Consider the following 20,333-nt stretch of genomic DNA (forward strand, 5'->3'; position numbering starts at 1 on the left):
ATAAAGACTGAATTGTCTGGCACATACCATTGAGATAGAAGAGATTATAAACTGAAATAGGGGCGAAAATACCCTGAGTGAAATGAACCTCAGTGATGATATTGATTTTACTGCTTAGAAAATTATTCACATTTACATGGTAAATAAGACTTTCTTATAGCATGAAGAAATGGCCCCAGCAGTGTGACAGCCTTGTCACCTATGAAAAGTAGGTTTCCCAAAAGAGCCTGGTAGTGAGAGGTGAGCTGTTCAGAGGTTGTTTTCCTAATCCAAGACTTGCCAGGCAGGGTAAGTGGCAGCTCCTGGTGGCCTGGAAACTCCATCCACTCTCTATTTTCGGGACTTTGTTTAACCCTGGCTGCCCCTCCTGCGTCTGCCACTGGCCTCACCACCTACTGTGCCACCGGTGCAGGTTTGCCTCCTCCACCACCACTGCCATTCTGAGATCAGCAAACATTCTTGAATGGTAGACCATCAACTCACACTCAGAAACTAGATCGATGATCATCCTCCCATCTTGTCCTCCTTATCTTTCAACTCAGATCTACTTCTTGGTTTCATTTCTGACAATAGCACCTCTGTTCTATCAGTCACCCAGACTTGAGGCTACCAAGTTACTTTTGACTTTTTCTTCATTAACCCTGCCCCTAAACCGATTGTGTAGGGGAGAATTAACCTTACCAAAGGGCTTTAAAATGGCTCATGAAAAGCATCCGGCACTTGCCTCCTCCACAAAGAACCACCAAAATAGCAAGTAGATAGTCACACTGCAAATAGAACCTCTAAAAGAACACTGAAAATCAGCAGATAAGTGACAGGGAATACCTGAGGCATAAAAGGAGAGGGAAGTGAGGTGGCCAGTTGGGAGCCCAGAAAGACTCCCCAGTGCAGGGAAAGGGTAAGTGAGAGATCCCCAGGAGTCTACATTCTCACCACAAATTCCAGCAATCCTAACTACAGGAGAGCCTCTCAATTCTTGGGTCCCTGAGGCTAGCATAGGAAGCTCCCTGGAAGCCATATGGTAGCAGTGCTCCAGAAAGGGAGTTCATACTGAATCCCACATACCTGTGTGCTAAACAGCTGCAGTATGACACTATTTTGAGAGCCCAGGCCCCATCAGACTGAACACTGTCCTAAGGCCAAATTGTCCCTGCATCTCCACATACCTGCAGACCCACTGACATCCCCTCATATTCACTAGGAGGGTACAGCAGCATGACACTAGTTGGACCCAGTGGAGCAGCAAGGTCTCCAGCATACACCGTATCCTGAACCCCAGGGAACAGGGGACACAGCACACTGAGGAAGCCACCCCTAGAACAAAGGCACCCAAAGTACGTGTCCCTAGAGTCTGAAACCTGCCTGCTTGGAGCCACTGTCACTGACAGCAACTCTGCCCCCACCAGCAGCAGGGTGCACCTTGAGGACAGGCTCCTCAACCTGCAGCCTCCACTGCTGCCACTGGGGCCTAAAGCAAGCACCACTGGCAGTGAGCCCACTTGCTTCAGCAGCAGAACTGCTGCACATTTGCATGTGCCCTAAGGATGGGCATTCCTGGTTTACTGCCACTGCTGCTGCTGACACCTGAGCTCTCAGCCAGAGGGCCTGGGGATCTCCCCACCCTGCCCACCACAGCCCTGTCTCATGCAAACCACCAGGGGAACTGAGGACAGATCAGCCCGACCCAGCCCAATCCCCCTAAGTGCCTGAACATGTCAACCAGAATCACCCCTCCCCATCCATCACTGCTGGCCTCTGTATACTACTATCACAGCCCTGAGAATGGACTCACTCATGTTGCCACTACTAACACAGACACCATCCATGTGCACACACTACCTGGGGACCTGGGAGCCTGAGGACTAGCCCACCCAGCCCATTACAACCACTGCTAACACAAGGGCATGCTGCCTGGAGCCTGAAGGTTGTTCTCCCACCACTATGGCCATCATCCATGCCACAGACACTTCTCAGGGGCCCAAGGACTTGACCCTCCCACCCAGCCCACTGCTGCCATTGCTGGCACCTAAGCAAGCTGCCTAGAAGCCCAAGAATCAGCCTGCTTGTACCCAATATCACCTTTGTATGCCACCCAAGGGCCCAAGAACAGGCACAATCAACCATCTACTGCCACTGCTTGGGACCAAGAACTAGCCTACCTCAGCAAAACCTGACCACGGCCTCCACTAACAACCACAGCCTAAGACACAGAAAATCACAGACACCACTGACACTGTTTATAACTAAAGAAGTCATATAGAAACTACACTACTACATGCACCCAGAATGAAAACTGAAGTGCCCTACCCAACCAACACCATAAATAAATCAAGAGTCTTCCTCTATGAAAGCCATACAAAAAGTTGGAAGAAGCAATTCTGACAACGTATGTGTAGCTATCAAAAAGAGGACATAAGAAACTGAAAAGCAAGAAAGCATGACATCACCAAAGGAACACAATAATTATCCAGCAACAGATTCCAATGAAAGACATTTGTAATATTCCAGAAAAAGAATTTTAAAAAAATGATATTAAAGAAGCTTCAGTTCTGGGCAAGATGGCCAAATAGGAACAGCTCCAGTCTGCAGCTCCAGCAAGATCAACTCAGAAGGCCAGTGATTTCTGCATTTCCAACTGAGGTACCTGGGTCATCTCATTGGGACTGGTTAGACAGTGGGTGTAGCCCACAGAGGGCAAGCAGAAGGAGGGTGGACATTGTCTCACCTGAGAAGCGCAAGGGGTCAAGGAATTCCCTCTCCTAGCCAAGGATAGCCAGGGGAGGGACTGTGCTGTGAGGAACAATAGATTCTGGCCCAAATACTATGCTCTTCCCAGGGTCTTCGCCACCCACAGACCAGGTGACTCCAGTGCCTATGCCACCAGGGCCCTGGGTTTCAAGCACAAAACTGGGTAGCCATATGGACAGACACCAGGCTAGCTGCAGGAGTTTTTTTTCATACCCCAGTGGTACCTGGAACACCAGTGAGACAGAACAGTTTACTCCCCTGGAAAGGAGGATGAAGCCAGGGAGCCAAGTGATCTAGCTCAGTGGATCCTACCTCCATGGAGCCCAGAAAGCTAAAATCCACTGGCTTGAAATTCTCACTGCCAGCACAGCAGTCTGAAGTCAACCTAGGATACTTGAGCTTGGTTGGGGTGGGAGGATCGTCCAACATTACTGAAGCTTGAGTAGGCGGTTTTTCCCCCACAGTGTAAACAAAGCTGCCAGACGGTCCAAAATGAGTGGATCCCACTGCAGCTCAGCAAACCCACTGTAGCCAGAGAGCCTCTCTAGATTCCTTCTCTCTGGGCCTGGCATTTCTAAAAGAAAGGGAGTAGCTCTAGTCAGGGGCTTATAGATAAAATTTCCATCTCCCTGGGACAGAGCACCTGAAGGAAGGGGCAGCTGTGAGCCCAGCTTCAGCAGATTTAAACATTCTTGCCTGCTGGCTCTGAAGAGAGCAGCAGATCTCCCAGCACAGCACTTGAGCTCTGCTAATGGACAGACTGCCTGCTCAAGTGGGTCCCTGATCCCCCTGCCTTCTGACTAGTAGACACCTCCCAGTAGGGATCAACAGACCTCATACAGGAGAATTCCAGCTGGCCTTTGGCAGGAGCCCTTCTGGGATAAAGCTTCCAAAGGAAGAAGCAGGCAGCAATCTTTGCTTTTCTGAAGCCTCTACTGGTGATACAGGCAAATGGGATCGGGAGTGGGCCTCCAGCAAACCCAAGCAGACCTGCATCAGAGGGGACTGACTGTTAGAAGGAAAACTAACAAACCAAAAGGAATAGAATCAATATCAACCAAAGGACATTAACACAGAAACTCCATGTGAAACTCACCAACATCAAGGACCAAACATAGATAAATCCACAAAGATGGGGAGAAACCAGCACAAAAAGGCTGAAAATTCCAAAAACAAGAATGCCTCTTCTCCTCTGAATGAACACAACTTCTCACCAGCAAGGGAACAAAACTGGACAGAGAATGAGTTTGATGAATTGACAGAAGTAGGCTTCAGAAGGAGGGAAATAACAAACTCCTCCAAGCTAAAGGAGCATGTTCTAGCCCAATGCAAGGAAGCTAAAAACCTTGATAAAAGGTTAAAGGAATTGCTAACTAGAATTACCAGTTTAGAGAAGAATATAAATGACCTGAAGGAGCTGAAAAACACAGCATAAGAACTTTGTGAAGCATATACAAGCATCAATAGCTAAATCGATCAAGCAGAAGAAAGGATATCAGTGACTGAAGATCAACTTAATGAAACAAAGCATGAAGACAAAATTAGAGAAAAAAGAATGAAAAGAAATGAACAAAGCCTCCAAGAAATATGGGACTACATGAAAAAAACAAACCTACATTTGACTGGTGTACCTGAAAGTGATGGGGAGAATGAAACCAAGTTGGAAAACTATCCAACTTCAGGATACTATCCTGGAGAACCCCAATGTAGCAAGACAGGACAACATTCAAATCCAGGAAATACAGAAAATTCCACAAAGATACTGCTCAAAAAGAGCAACCCCAAGACACATAATTGATAGATTCACTAAGGTTGAAATGAAGGAAAAAATGTTAAGGGCAGCCAGAGAGAAAGGTGGGGTTACCCACAAAGGGAAGCCCGTCAGACTAACAGTGGATCTCTCTGCAAAAACACTACAAGCCAGAAGAGAGTGGGGCCAATATTCAACATTCTTAAAGAAAAGAATTGTCGGACCCTTTTCACAAGATGGCGCCGAAAGCAAAGAAGGAAGCTCCTGCCCCTCCTAAAGCCGAAGCCAAAGCGAAGGATTTAAAGGCCAAGAAGGCAGTGTTGAAAGGTGTCCACAGCCACAAAAAAAAGAAGATCCGCACATCACCCACCTTCTGGCGGCCCAAGACACTGCGACTCCGGAGGCAGCCCAAATATCCTCGGAAGAGCGCCCCCAGGAGAAACAAACTGGACCACTATGCTATCATCAAGTTTCCACTGACCACTGAGTCTGCCATGAAGAAGACAGAAGACAACAACACACTTGTGTTCATTGTGGATGTTCAAGCCAACAAGCATCAGATCAAACAGGCTGTGAAGAAGCTCTATGACATTGATGTGGCCAAGGTCAACACCCTGATTCGGCCTGATGGAGAGAAGAAGGCATATGTTCGACTGGCTCCTGATTACGATGCTTTGGATGTTGCCAACAAAATTGGGACCATCTAAACTGAGTCCAGCTGGCTAATTCTAAATATATGTATATGTTTTCACCATAAAAAAATAAAAAATAAATAAAAAATAAAAATAAAAGAAAGAATTGTCAACCCAAAATTTCATATCTAGCCAAACTAAGCTTCATAAGCTAAAGAGAAGTAAAATCATTTACAGACAAGCAAATACTGAGAGATTTTGTCACCACCAGGCCTGCCTTATAAGAGTTCCTGATAAAAGCATTAAACATGGAAGGGAAAAACCGGTACTAGCCACTGCAAAAACATACCAAATTGTAAAGACCATTGACAATATGAAAAAACTGCATCAACTAATGAGCAAAATAACCAGCTAGCATCATCATGACAGGATCAAATTCATATATTACAATGTTAACCTTAAATGTAAGTGGGCTAAATGCCCCAATTAAAAGACACAGACTGGCAAATTGGATAAAGAGGCAAGATCCATCTGTGTGCTGTATTCAGGAGATCCATCTGACATACAAAGACACATATAGCCTCAAAAGAAAGGGATGAAGAAACATTTAACAAGCGAATGGAAAACAAAAAAAAAGCAGGGGTTGCAATCCTAGTCTCTGATAAAACAGACTTGAAAGCAACAATGATTAAAAGAGACAATGAATGGTATTACATAATGGTAAATGAATAAATGCAACAAAAAGAGCTAACAATCCTAAATATATATGTACCCAATACAGGAGCACGCAGATTCATATAGCAAGTTCTTAAGACCTAAAAAGAGACTTAGACTCCCACACAATAATAGTGGGAGACTTTAACACCCCACTGTCAATATCAGGCAGATCAACAAGACAGAAAATTAACAAGGACATTCAGGACTTGAACTCAGCTCTGGACCAAGCAGACCTAAAAGACATCTACAGAACTCTCCACCCCAAATCAACAGAATATACATTCTTCTTGATACCACATTACATTTATTCTAAAATTGACTACATAATTGGGAGTAAAACACTCCTCAGCAAATGCAAAAGAATGGAAATCGTGACAAAAAGTCTCTCAGACCACAGTGCAATCAAATTAGAACTCAGGATTAAGAAACTCACTCAAAACCATACAACTTCATGGAAAGTAAACAACCTGCTTCTGAATGACTACTGTGTAAATAATGAAATGAAGGCAGAAATAAATATGTTATTTGAAAGCAATAAGAACAAAGACACAACATACCAGAATCTCTAGGACACAACCAAAGCAGTGTTTGGAGGAAAACTTATAGCACTAAATGCTCACAAAAGAAAGCAGAAAAGATGTAAAATCAACACCCTAACATCACAATTAAAAGAACTAGAGAAGCGAAAGCAAAAATATTCAAAAGCTAGCAGAAGACAAGAAATAACTATGATCAGAGCAGAACTGAAAGAGATAGAGATATAAAAAGCCCTTCAAAAAAATCAATGAATCCAGGAGCTGGTTTTTTTGAAAAGTATAACAAAATAGATAGACCACTAGCCAGACTAATAAAGAAGAAAAGAGAGAAGAATCAAATAGACACAATAGAAAATGATAAAAGGGATATCACTACTGATCCCACAGAAATAAAACTACCATCAAAGAATATTATAAACACCTCTATGCAAATAACCTAGAAAATCTAGAATAAATAGATAAATTCCTGGACATATACACCCTCCCAAGGCTAAACCAGGAAGAAGTCGAATTCCTGAATAGGCCAATAACAAGTTCTGACATTAAGGCAGTAATTAATAGCCTATCAACCTAAAAAAAAGCCCAGGACCAGATAGATTCACAGCTAAATTCTACAAGAGGTACAAAGAGGAGCTGGTAACATTCCTTCTGAAACTATTCCAAACAATAGAAAATGAGAGACTCCTCCCTAACTCATTTTATGAGGCCAGCATCATCCTGATAACAAAACCTGGCAGAGTCACAACAACAACAAAAAAGATACCAGGCCAATATCCCTGATGACCATGATGCAAAAATCCTCAGTAAAATACTGGCAAACCAAATCCAGCAGCACATCAACAAGCTAATCCACCATGATCAAGTTGGCTTCATCCTGAGATGCAAGGCTGGTTCAACATATACAAATCAATAAACATAATCCATCACATAAACAGAACCAATGACAAAAACCACATGATTATCTCAATAGATGCAGAAAATGTCTTTGATAAAATTCAACACTCCTTCATACTAAAAACTCTCAAGAAACTACGTATTGATGGAACATACCTCAAAATAACAAGTGCTATTTATGACAAGCCCACAGCCAATATCATACTGAATGGGAAAAGCTAGAAGCATTCCTTTGAAAACCAGCACAAGACAAAGATGCCCTCTCTCTCCACTCCTATTCAACATAGTATTGGAAGCTCTGGCCAGGGCAATCAAGCAAGAGAAAGAAATAAAGATATTCAAATAGGAAGAGAGGAAGTCAAATTGTCTCTATTTGCAGATGACATGATTGTATATTTAGAAAACCCCATTGTCTCCGCCCAAAATCGCCTTAAGCAAATAAGCAACTTTAAGCAGTCTCAGGATACAAAATCAATGTGCAAAAATCATACACATTCCTATACACTAATAGTAGGCAAACAGAGAGCCAAATCATGAGTGAACACCCATTCACAATTGCTACAAAGAGAATAAAATACCTAGGAATACAGCTTACAATGGATGTGAAGGACCTCTTCAGGAAGAAATACAAACCACTGCTCAAGGAAATAAGAAAGAATGCAAACAAATGGAAAGACATTCCATGCTCATGGTTAGGAAGAATCAATATCGTGAAAATGGCCACACTTCCCAAAGTAATTTATACATTCAATGCTTTCCCCCTCAAGCTACCATTGACTTTCTTCACAGAATTAGAAAAAAACTACTTTAAATTTCATATGGAACCAAAAAAGAGCTTGTATAGCCAAGGCAATCCTAAGCAAAAATAACAAAGCTGGAGGCATTATGCTACCTGATTTCAAACTATACTACAAGGCTACAGTAAACAAAACAACATGGTACTTGTATCAAAACAGATATATAGACCAATAGAACAGAACACAGTCCTCAGAAATAACACCACACAACCATCTGATCTTTGACAAACCTGACAAATACAAACAATGGGGAAAGGATTCCTATTTAATAAATGGTGTTGGGAAAGCTGGATAGTCATACGCAGAAAGCTGAAACTGGACCACTTCCTTACACCTTATACAAAAATTAACTCCAGATGGATTAAAGACTTAAACACAAGACTTAAAACCATAAAAACCCTAGAAGAAAACCGAGGCAATACCATTCAGGACATAGATATGGGCAAAGACTTCATGACTAAAACACCAAAAGCAATGGCAACAGAAGCCAAAATTGACAAATGGGATCTAATTAAACTCCAGAGCTCTGCACAGCAAAAGAAACTATCATCAGAGTGAACAGGCAACCTACAGAATGGGAGAAAATCTTTTCAATCTATCCATCTGACAAAGGGCTAATATCCAGAATCTACAAAAAACTTAAACAAATTTACAAGAGAAAAATAAACAACCCCATTAAAAAGTGGGAAAAGAATATGAACAGACACTTCTCAAATGAAGATATTTATCCAGCAAACAAAAATGTAAAAAAAGCTCATCATCACTGGTCATTAGAGAAATGCAAATCAAAATCACAATGAGATACCATCTCACACCAGTTAGAATGGCAATCATTAAAAAGTCAGGAAACAACAGATGCTGGAGAGGATGTGGAGAAATAAGAACATTTTTACATTGTTGGTGGGAGTGTAAATTAGTTCAACCGTTGTGGAAGACAGTGTGGTGATTCCTCAACTGGTGTTTCAGTTTTCCCAATACCCCTAGCATCAGAAATATTATTTGACCCAGCAATCCCATTACTGGATATACACCCAAAGGATTATAAATTATTCTACTATAAAGACACATGCACACATATGTTTATTGTGACACTTTTCACAATAGCAAAGACTTGGAACCAACCCAAATGTCCATCAATGATAGACCAGATAAAGAAAATGTGGCACATATATACCATGAAATACTATGCAGCCATAAAAAAGGATGAGTTCATGTCCTTTGCAGGGACATGGATGAAGCTGGAAACCATCATTCTCAGCAAACTAACAGAAGAAAGAAAAACAAACACTGCATTTTCTTACTCATAAATGGAGTTGAACAGGGAGAGCACATGGACACAGGGAGGGGAACATCACACACCAGGGTCTGTCAGGGAGTAGGGTGCTAGGGGAAGGATAGCATTAGGAGAAATACCTAATGTAGACGACAGGTTGATAGGTGCAGCAAACCATCATAGCACGTGTATAACTATGCAACAAACCTGCATGTTCTGCACATGTACCCCAGAACTTAATGTATAATTGTAAAAGAAAAAAAAAAAGTTTAATGAAACACAAGAGACACAGATAAATAATATTTTAAAAATCAGAAAAATAATTCAGGATATGAAGGAGAAATTCACCAGAGAGATAGATATCATAAAAAAGAACTGAACAGAAATCCTGGAATTAAAGAATTCGATAAATGAAATAAAAAATTTATTTAAGAGATTCAACAATAGATACAATCAAGCAGAAGAAAGAATTTCAGAACTTAAAGGCAGGTCTTTTGCAATAACCTAGTCAGACAACAGAAAAATAAAATTAAAAAGAAATAAAGCCTATGTGACATATGGGACACCATAAAATGACCAAAACTGCAAATTCTGGATGCTTTAGAAGATTAAGAGAACAAAGACATAAAAAAGCTATTTAACAAAAATAACACTGAAAATTTCCAAAGTCTACCAAGAGATTTAGACATCCAGATACAGGAAGCACAGAAATTCCTCAACCAGATACAATCCAAAAAATTTCTCTCCACAGCACGTTATAATCAAGATTCCAAAAGGCAAAGAAAAACAATTTTTAAAACAGTAATAGAAGAGCATCTAGTCAATATATAAGGCAACTTCCATCAGACTAACAGCATATTTTTCAGCAGAAACCTTAAGATCAGAAGAAAATAGAATGAAATAGTCAAAGCAGAATCAAACAAAAGCGAGACTTAAAAAAATACAAAGGGTCAATGAAATGAAAAGTTGATTTATGGAAAGAGAAACAAAATTGACTAACCTCTTGCTAGATTAACCAAGAAAAAGAGAGGAGGTCCAAATTCAAAATCAGAAATGGAAAAGAAGATATTACAACTGACACCACAGAAATATAAAATGTCATCAGATACTATTGTGAAGTATACACTAACAAACTAGAAAAACGTATAGGAAATGAATAAATTCCTGGACACATATAACCTACCTGAATCAGGAAGAAATAGAAAACCTGAACAGATCAATAATAAGTAATGAAATTAATTCAGTAACAAGGTCTCTCAATGAAAGACTGAATCAGGAAGAAATAGAAAACCTGAACAGATCAATAATGAGTAATGAAATTAATTCAGTAACAAGGTCTCTCAATGAAAAAAAGCTCAGGATTAGATGGCTTCACTGCCAAATTCTACCAAACTTATAAAGAAGAATTATGTAATAACGTCAATTCTCCTCAAATTACTTTTTTAAAAAACTGAAAACGAGAGAATTCTCCCTAACGCATTCTACAAGAATTACCCTGACACAAAAACCAGACAATCACACAATAAAAAAAGAAAGCTGTAGGTCAATATCCCTGATGAACTTAGATAAAAACTCTCAACAAATACTAGCAAAGTGAATCCATATCAAAAAGATAGATCAAATAAGATTTATCCCAAGGATGCTTAAACATACACAAATAAACAAACATGATACATCACATCAACGAAATGAAGGACAAAAACCATATGATCATCTCAATAGATGCAGAAAAAGCATTTGATAAAACTTAACAACCCTTCATGATAAAGAAAAAAAATCCTCAATAAACAAGGCATAGAAGGAATATATCTCAAAATAATAAAGGCCATAGATGACACACCAACAGCTAACATCACACTCAATGGGGAAAAGCTGAAAACCATTTTCCTAAGCCCTGGAACAAGACAAGGATGCCCATTTTCACCACTGTTATCCAACATAGTACTAGAAGTCCTAGCCACAGCAATCAAGCAAGAGGAAGAGACAAAAGACATCCAAATTAGAAAAGAAAAAGTCAAATTGTCTCTCTTTGCAGATGACATGATCTTATATCTAGAAAAACCTAAAGATACCACCAAAAACTCTTAAATTTGATAAATAAATTCAGTAATGTTGCAGCTACAAAATCAACATACAAATATCAGTAACATTTCCATATACCAGTGATGAAATACCCGAAAAAGAAATCAAGAAGACAAACTCATATACAATAGTTTCCAAAAAAATACCTAAACATGCATTTAGTCAAGGAGATAAAAGACCTCTGCAATGGAAACTACAAACGATGATGAAATAAATTGAAGAGAATACAAATTGAAAGACACCCCGTGCTCATGGCTCAGAAAAATTAATATTGTTATAATGTGACAATACTGCCCAAAGCAATTTACAGATACTACTTGACCATAAAAAAGAATGTCTTTTGCAGCAACATGGATGAAACTGAAGGTTATTATGTGAAGTAAAATAATCCAGGCACAGAAAGACAAACTTGCATGTCCTCACTCATTTGTGGCAGCTTTTTAAAAAAGTGGATCTTATGGAGGTAGAGAGTAAAATTATAGATAGCAGAGGCTGCAAAGGGTCTGGGGAATAAGATGAAGAAGAGTTGGTATGGGTACAAACATAGAAAGAATAGTTCTAATGTTCACAACAGAATAGGGTGACTATAGTTAACAACATGTTATATATTTCAACATAGCTAGAAAAGAGGACTTGAAATGTTCTCAACTCATAGAAATGAAGAGGTAAAGGATATGTTAAACATCCTGACATAATGATTACACATTCTATGCATGTAACAAAAACACATGTATCCCATTAAAATGTACAAATATTATGTATCAATTTAAAAATCAAAGGATATGGGTACCAAAAAAGTTAAAAATAAATAAGAATTAACCTTACCCAGGGAGAAATCAGGCCTTCGCCCTTGGCTTTGGGAGCTGATCTCTAGGCCTTTGGTAATACCCTACCTCGTAAGAGTGTCTTTGTTTACCTGGGGGCTTTGGGCCACACCAGATAATCTATTATTGTGATTTATGATGGGGACTTTGGGCCATGTGATATCAGTTTAACCTCCAGAGAGGCTAGAGACTAAAGGCAGATTTGCAGCAATCAACTATGTCTATATGATCAAGTCCCAGTCAAAGCTCTGGACACCAAGGCTTAGCTGAGCTTTACTGGGTGGCAAATGATTCCACTGGGTGAGGACAACTGGAAACTCCATGTTTGGAACTCCCCTGGACTCAGACCCATGTGTCCCTTCCTTGGCTGATATTAATCAGTGTCCTTCCACTGTAATAAGCTATAATAGTGAGTATAACAGCTGTAAGCGAGATCTGTAAGTACTTCCAGCAAATTATCAAACCTAAGTGTGCACTTGCCTTCTCCCACCCAGAATCTGCAATTGGTTTCAGCAGTAAGGGTGTTTTTGTGGATTATCTCCTAACTTGACACCCACCCTTGCTAGACCCTACAGTGAGCTGGCACACAAGGGTTGATTGACATGACAGTCTAAAGAGAAAAATTCTTAAATTTCTCCTCCACAAAAACTAAGAATAGGGACTATATCATAGTCAGGTTTTTTTAATCCCCAGCACCTGTGACACAGTAGGTGACATACGTGTGTGTGTGTGTGTGTGTGTGTGTGTGTGTGTGTGTGTGTGTGTGATGCAGGGTCTCAGTCTGTTGCCCAGGCTGGAGTACAGTGGCACAATCACAGCACAGTGCAGCCTGAACCTCTCTGGTTCAAGCAATCCTCTCACCTCAGCCTGCTGAGTAACTGGGACCACAGGCGCAGGGCACCACACTCAGCTAATTTTTTATAATTTTTTGTAGAGACAGGGTTTCATCATGTTGCCCAAGCTGGTGTCAAACTCCTGGCCTAAAGCAATCCTCCTGGCTTGGCTTCCCAAAGTGCTGGGACTGCAAGTGTGAGCCACCATGCCTAGCTAATTTCTTTTTGAATTAATCAATTAGTCATATGTCTAGCAAGTGAAATATGTAATTTGCTATTTGATCAAAAAACTTATAGAAGTATGCAAATTAACACTGTTAGGAAATCAGGAAAAGAAATTTTACCACCGTGAAATTTAACCAAGACGGAACTTGGCTGGGTTCATGCTGGCTGGTCGAATTTGTACTTCCTCATATTACCAGTTTTATATATGAACTATCACATTAAGCATGTATTCAATAAACAGATTGGAAACTTTAGACCCATATATTCAACTGCCCACTGGACGTTTGCTGTTTGTCTCAGAATTTGCTCAACCTCAGATTGGAATTTATCAACTTCCTCACCCACAAAGCCTGCTTCTTTTCAGTATTCCCCCATCTCAGTGAACAGCACTCTCACCTACCCAGTGGCCCAAGCCAAAGAAAACTGAGAACCATGTGTGACTCCTCCTTCTCCCTCACCCACTCATCTAATTATCACCCACGCCAGTTGAGCCTCTAAATATCTTCTCTTTTCCCAGTCCCACTGCTCCCACAGGTCATCATCATCTGAAAACTGCCTTATAGCTTTCTGCTAACTGACCTGGCTTTCAACTTCCTGTCTGCTGGTCTTTCTGCCTCACCTTTTAGCCCTTCTAATTCTCCACAGTGCCACCAGAGTGATTTTTTTAAAAGCACAAGTATTACTTTGTTGTTTTCTCTTAAAGCCTTTTAATAATTTCCCACTGTCCTGTGGGACCTGCCTCCTACACACCATCGACACCTCCCTGTCCAGCCTGATCAGGCACCACTTCCTCCTCCTGCCTTATGCCCCAGTTATTATGAACTTCATTCACTTCCTCAAAGTCACTGCACTTTATTTCTTAACTCCAGGTTCTTACTAATTCTGTTCTTTCTACCTGAAACACTATTCCCTCCTCTCTGCTCAGCTAATTTCTATACATTTATTAGGTTTGCTGAACGTTCAATTCTTCTGGGAAGTATTCTGTACATATTGGGTTTTCTAAAGATGGCCATTATAGTATCTCTCATTCCGCATGCTCTTTGGAGCTCTGAGCTTCCCATGTAGGGAATCCAACTATTTCAAGGCTGTCATGTTGTGAGAAAATCCAGGTCTCATAGAGAGGTCATATGTGGGTCCTGCCCAGGAGCCAGATATGTGAATGAAGACACATCCCATGATGCCAGCCCCAGGCCATTCAAGACTTCCTGGATGAGGTCCCAGATAGTTTAGAACAGAAGAACTGCTCCACTAACCACATCCCAAATTCCTGACTCACAAATTCCGTAAGTGTAGTCAATTGGTGGTATTATGCCAGTAACTTCTGGGGAAATGTGTTGCCTAGCACTAGTAAACGGTATGCTTTCCCTTACCACCCAGGCCTGGATTAGACTCCTTTTCTCTGGATTCCCAGAGCATCCTGTACCATTCCCATCCTAAATTTCCACACTGAATTATCATTGCTGCCTTGCTGATCTCTATCCCACACTAACTATGAAGTCTATAAAGGCAGAGACCACATTTGCCTTATGTACCTGTATATCCCCAGCACTCTGCACAGGGCCTGGCACAAAATAGGCAGTAAATAATAGTTGCCTAGCAAATTACCAGTGACGGAGTGCCACAGGAGCATTAGAAAGATTGCCAAAAGCATTGCCACAACAGGGGAAAGCAGCCCAGAAATGCACCCCAGAGAATGGGTGTATCATCTTCATGTAGGAAAGTACCTTGGGTCAGCGTGAGGGTTAACAAGAGCTTAAGCCCAGTTTCACTACAAAACCAGGTTTCAATTTGTGAATTTTTCATGAAAGAAAGACAAGCTGTGTACTGGAAGAAAGACCCAGATAGCAGAAAGGTTACAAGGTCAGAGCTATGGCTCTACATGGCAAATTATACTGTGAGTTTAGACACAAAGGGACTCAAAGAGAGAAACAACGTCTGGCTGACCTTTATCTAAGGCCTAAAATTAAATATTAATCATAGAGCCTGACCCAAATCTATTGAGGCTAGAGCTAAATCCTCTTTTCTATAGAGACCTTTGTGGAGCTCAAAAGATGTAGGGAAAAACGGCCAGGGTGTCACACAGGGCAATGATGAAAGGATCCGGAAGATTCATTTACTGGATGAGGAAAAATTAAAGGAGTTTAGTGTAGGAGTCAAGGTTTTATTCAGAGAAACTAGATGGAAATGTAAACACTTTAATTCGTAACTGAAGTAAAAACCTAAAGAACAAGGAATATTATTTAATCTTATTTCCTGCTTAGAACTAGGGCAAATGAATTGAAGCATATTTTATGATATATAAAATAAGTATTGCTAGCAATAAAATCACATTTAAATCAACAAGAAAGGCTGAGCATTGGAATGAAAATGTCCTTAGAAACAACTAGAAATTCAATAAACTGTTTTGACAATAAAAAATACCTTTTGAGATTTTCCTCTCTTCAGTTCTGAGATTTTTTTTTCCACAAAGGCACTAACATAAAAAGGAAGTTAATAAAAAAAAAAAATCTGACAAATGCAGGTATGACATACTTGCTAGAAGACATTCTATAAGCAGAGAGAACTGGGGTCTCACAGAAGTTCCATACTGATTTTTCTGAATCTGCAAAACTTGTACATAATAAAAAATCCAACAAGTATAAAAGGGTATAAAATACAAACTAAGGTCTTTAAAAGTCTTCTTTTAATGCCCAGTTTTTTCCTGAAAATTAAAAATCCTTGGATTTTTTTCGGCCTACTTGAAGTATATATTAGGAGTGAATTTCTGTGTTTGTGCCAAGAAAAAAAAAATCTGTTTGATCAATGTCTGGTGTTATTATAGTCACTTTCTATCTTAATTCTACTCATAAGTTACTTTTCCTCCTCTCAACATTTTGAGACATGACCATGGCAAAATCCTACCACCTAGTGGAAAAATTCTCCGCTCTTTACTCTAAATCCATTTTAGAATTTAGAATACATTAGCTGTTACATAGATCACTTTTAAAAGTTACTTTTAAGAGAATGAGCTGTTCAAACATCTTTAATCAATTAAAAAATTGTGCAAATTTTAATACCAGAGACTTCAGCAATGTTACCATTTCCAGAAAGACAGTATAGTTGAACTGCAGAGATCTACTTTCATTGTTAGGACTTTTCCATTCTTATGTTCATTTAGTGTTGAGAACATTAAGATCTAGACACAAGTGGGTGACATCAGGCACAGTTTTAATTGTCCTGTTCATATTAAGCACAATAAATTCATATCCACATCTGTCTATGGCAGTCATTCAGATTGAGAAAAGATATCTTTTCTCTTCCAACAAGTCTGTGAAGCAAGACCCATTATTTTAGTAGATTTTGAGGTTGCGATTTTTTTTTACAAGGAATAAACAACAATTCTCTTCCTTCGTAGATATAGATTTTCCAGTGCTTTGTTTAGTTTGATTACCCCATCCCAGGCAATAGTCTTGAAGGCACAAAACCTGCTTCAGAAATTATGGATTGATGCAATAGAGAAGAGAAGGGAAAGAGAGGGAAGTCAGAAAGTCAAACATTATAATAAAATACATAAATAAGCAGCTATGAAGAAGAATTTAATATCATATGCTACAGATCCATAACGTGCTTTTAATATTTTTTTTTTTGAGACACCGTCTCACTCTGTCACCCAGGCTGGAGTACAGTGGCATGATCTCAGCTCACTGCAACCTCCGCCTCCTGGGTTCAAGTGATTCTTCTGTTTCAGCCTCCTGAGTAGCTAGGACTACAGGCATGCACTACCATGGCTGGCTAATTTTTATATTTTTAGTAGAAATGGGATTTCACCATATTGGCCAGACTGGTCTAGAACTCCTGACCTCATGATCCTCCCACCTCTGCCTCCCAAAGTGCTGGATTACAGGTGTGAGCCACTGCACCTGGCCTTTAATTTCTAATCACTCAGAAGAACTATGGAAAATCACCATACTCATCCATAAAATATCCTTGAGTGCCAAAAGCAGAATCCTGAGCTAAATAAATATCTGATCCAATATGGGTAGACTTTCTTTTCCTAGGTCAAAAATTAAAACCAAAGAATAAGTTGATATGGAACCAAAGAAAATAAAGAAATAGTCAAAAATCAATCAAAAGTCAACTAATGGTAAGTGCTAAAATAATTAGAAATGAAACTATACATAGGAAGCTGATACTAAGTGGATGTAGGAATAGCGTGAAAAAGGAAATGCCAAGTACACTGTCTCAGAAGCCAACCATGAGAAAAGAGTGGGTCTAATTTAGAGCATAACAGCTGTTGGGGGAGTTAGCAAACCATCCACTGATAAGCTGGGTCTCCTAAGATCAAGGCAGCCTAAGCTCTGCCTTCACATCTGTGGCTCCTGGAACACCACACTTCATTTTCAAACATTTTTTTTTTTTTTTTTGCTGAGGAACAAATGAAAATTGGAATGTATCCAAAGAAAACTAAAATGATCATAGAAGGACAGTTTTTTTTAAAGACAATATAAATGAGTTAAAGATGGAAAATCTGGTTAAAGGACAACAAATGCAAAGAAGAAAGAATGTAGGAATGAAAGAACGCAACGCACATTCAAATTTCTAACAGAAAGGATGAGAGCAGGCAGACAAAAGAATTAAACCTGGAGTGGTGGCACAGCCCAGTGGCACAATGGCTCACACCTGCAATCCCACCACTTTAGGATGCTGAGGTGGGAGGATCACTTGAGCCTGAGAGTTTGAGACCAGCCTGGGCAACAAAGCAAGACCTCATCCCTACAAAATTTTTTTTTTAATTAGCCGGGCATGGTGTCACACACCTGTAGTCTCAGCTACTTAAGAGGTTGAGGCAGGAAGATGACTTGAGCCGAGGAAGTCAAGGCTGCAGTGAGCTATGATAGCACCATTTCACTCCAGCCTGGGTGACAGGGCGAGACCCTGTCTTAAAAAACAAACAACAAAAAAGAATTAAACCAAGAAACCATAATGCAAAGACGTTCAGGGTCTTGGGCAAAACAAACCAAAAAACCCAAGCCGGTGTAAATTACAGGGAACATAGCTCAACTTTACAAAGGAGAGAGGACCAGCCTGCTGGGCATTTCTTCTTGTAAACATCATCAGTGAGGAATTGAGCTGAACACTGTTGAAAATGCCAGGAACACACAGACTTTCTTGTCTGCCAATATTATTATAATCTGTCAACTAGGGCAGTTTCTTGGGTTGTTAACCTGTGTAGTTGCAGAGGACAAATGTGCTTGGTTTAACATTCTGCTGTTTCCATCTTGAAATCATTAAGAATTTATAAACATGGGGCCGGCACTACATTTTCATTTTGCACTGGGCCGCGCAAATTGCATAGCTAATCCTGCACTAAACTCGGACTGTAAAGAATTCCACCACAGGCCGGGTGCGGTGGCTCACACCTGTAATCCTGGCACTTTGGGAGGCCATGACGGGCAAATGACTTGTGGTCAGGAGTTCAAGAGCAGCCTGGCCAACATGGTGAAACCTCTGTCTCTACTAAAAATACAAAAAATTAGCCAGGCATGGTGGCAGATGCCTATAATCCCAGCTACTGGGGAGGCTGAGGCAGAAGAATAGCTTGAACCCAGTACACAGAGGTTGCAGTGAGCTGAGATCATGCCACTGCACTCTAGCCTGGGCAAAAGAACGAGACTCTATCTCAAAAGAAAAAAAGAATTGCACCGCTATCATCAAAATGTCTCTTTTCTCCTACATCTGGAAAAAAAAAATTTTTTGAGAGTAAAGCAAGAACAAGGACAGTCTATTCACCTCCTTTTCCTGCAAGAACCCCTTTCTGTCTCACCTGATGACTGAGCTCCCCCTCAACATCCTTCTCCAAGACAGCAGCGGCAAGGTCAAGGGGAATGGATCTTGACTGCATGAGCTGCATCGTCAGGGTCCACTAAGCAATGGATTCCTCCACAAAGGTCACTACACATTGAGAAAAACTTTTGCTGGTCAACTGACATCTCTAATCTTTTCAGGTTAAATCACTCTTCTTCATGCAGAATCCACAAGCCACCTTTGAGGAGTAAAGAGATGCATTCGCAAATAAGAGAAAGCCTAGAAAAATCAAAGATTTCTTATCCCCAAGCAATTTTAATAAGGAGGAAATTGTAGGACATATATATATATATGCACATTCCTAAAATCTTTTTTTTACTCACTTATTCAAAAAGGCTTCTGTCTGCCAGGCACTGCTAGACACTAAGGATTCAAGGATGAAAAACAGAGACATGGTCTCTACCTTCATGGTGGTTACAGCCCAGTGGAAGGCTGACTATGAACCAGGAGTTATGCTAAGTGTTTCACAAACATGTGATCTCCTTTCAACACTATAGGGTCAATGTTATCACCCTCATTTTCAGAGAGGAAAGAACTAAGAGAGAAGTTAAGTTTCCTTCCCAGGCCACACAGCTGTTAAGAAGCAGAACCAAGATTCTAATCCAGTTCACCTGACTCCAAAGTCCATTTGGTGCCTGAAAATATTAGGGTAGGACTCCTTCAGGAAGCAAAACCAGAAATATTTTAGAGGATCTGTTTGAGAAGACTGAATACCCACAGGAGAAATGTTGAAATGAAGGGATTAGAAAAAATAGCCCGAACAGAAGCGACACTATGAACAAAGGCATCGTGGAAATAGCATTCTCTAAAGAACCTACAAAGCAGGATTTGAGAACTATTAAAGATTTTTTACTAGGAAGGGTATAGATTTACATTTTTAAGAAGATTATTCTAATGGCCTTGTGGAATGAGGACTTGAAAGGGACAAACCCAATGTCTGTGAGACCAGTGGGAAGGCTGTTGTGATCATTTGGACAAAGCGCAATTATGGGCTTAAGTAGAGCACAGATGGCAGGGATAGGGAGGAAGGGATGGATTTGAGAAATGTTTCAGAAGTTGGAAAGGAACAAACTGACTAGATAGAACATGGTCCCAGGTTAGGAATAGGAGATTGAATTAAGGACAAAGGTCATTTCTTAAAACAAGCAGTTTACCTCAATCTGAGTCTTGAGGAAAAG

The 20,333-nt window shown here is 40.3% G+C and overlaps 1 pseudogene; it reads left to right on the top strand.

Moving 5' to 3' along the window:
• Nucleotides 1–4,734: 4,734 nt before the first annotated feature.
• LOC116549957 lies at nucleotides 4,735–5,205 on the top strand (annotated as a pseudogene).
• Nucleotides 5,206–20,333: the final 15,128 nt, after the last annotated feature.

The sequence above is a fragment of the Sapajus apella genome, unplaced genomic scaffold, assembly GCF_009761245.1.
Source record: "Sapajus apella isolate SASKATOON/1434 unplaced genomic scaffold, GSC_monkey_1.0 scaffold7, whole genome shotgun sequence".
Classification (NCBI taxonomy): Eukaryota; Metazoa; Chordata; class Mammalia; order Primates; family Cebidae; genus Sapajus; species Sapajus apella.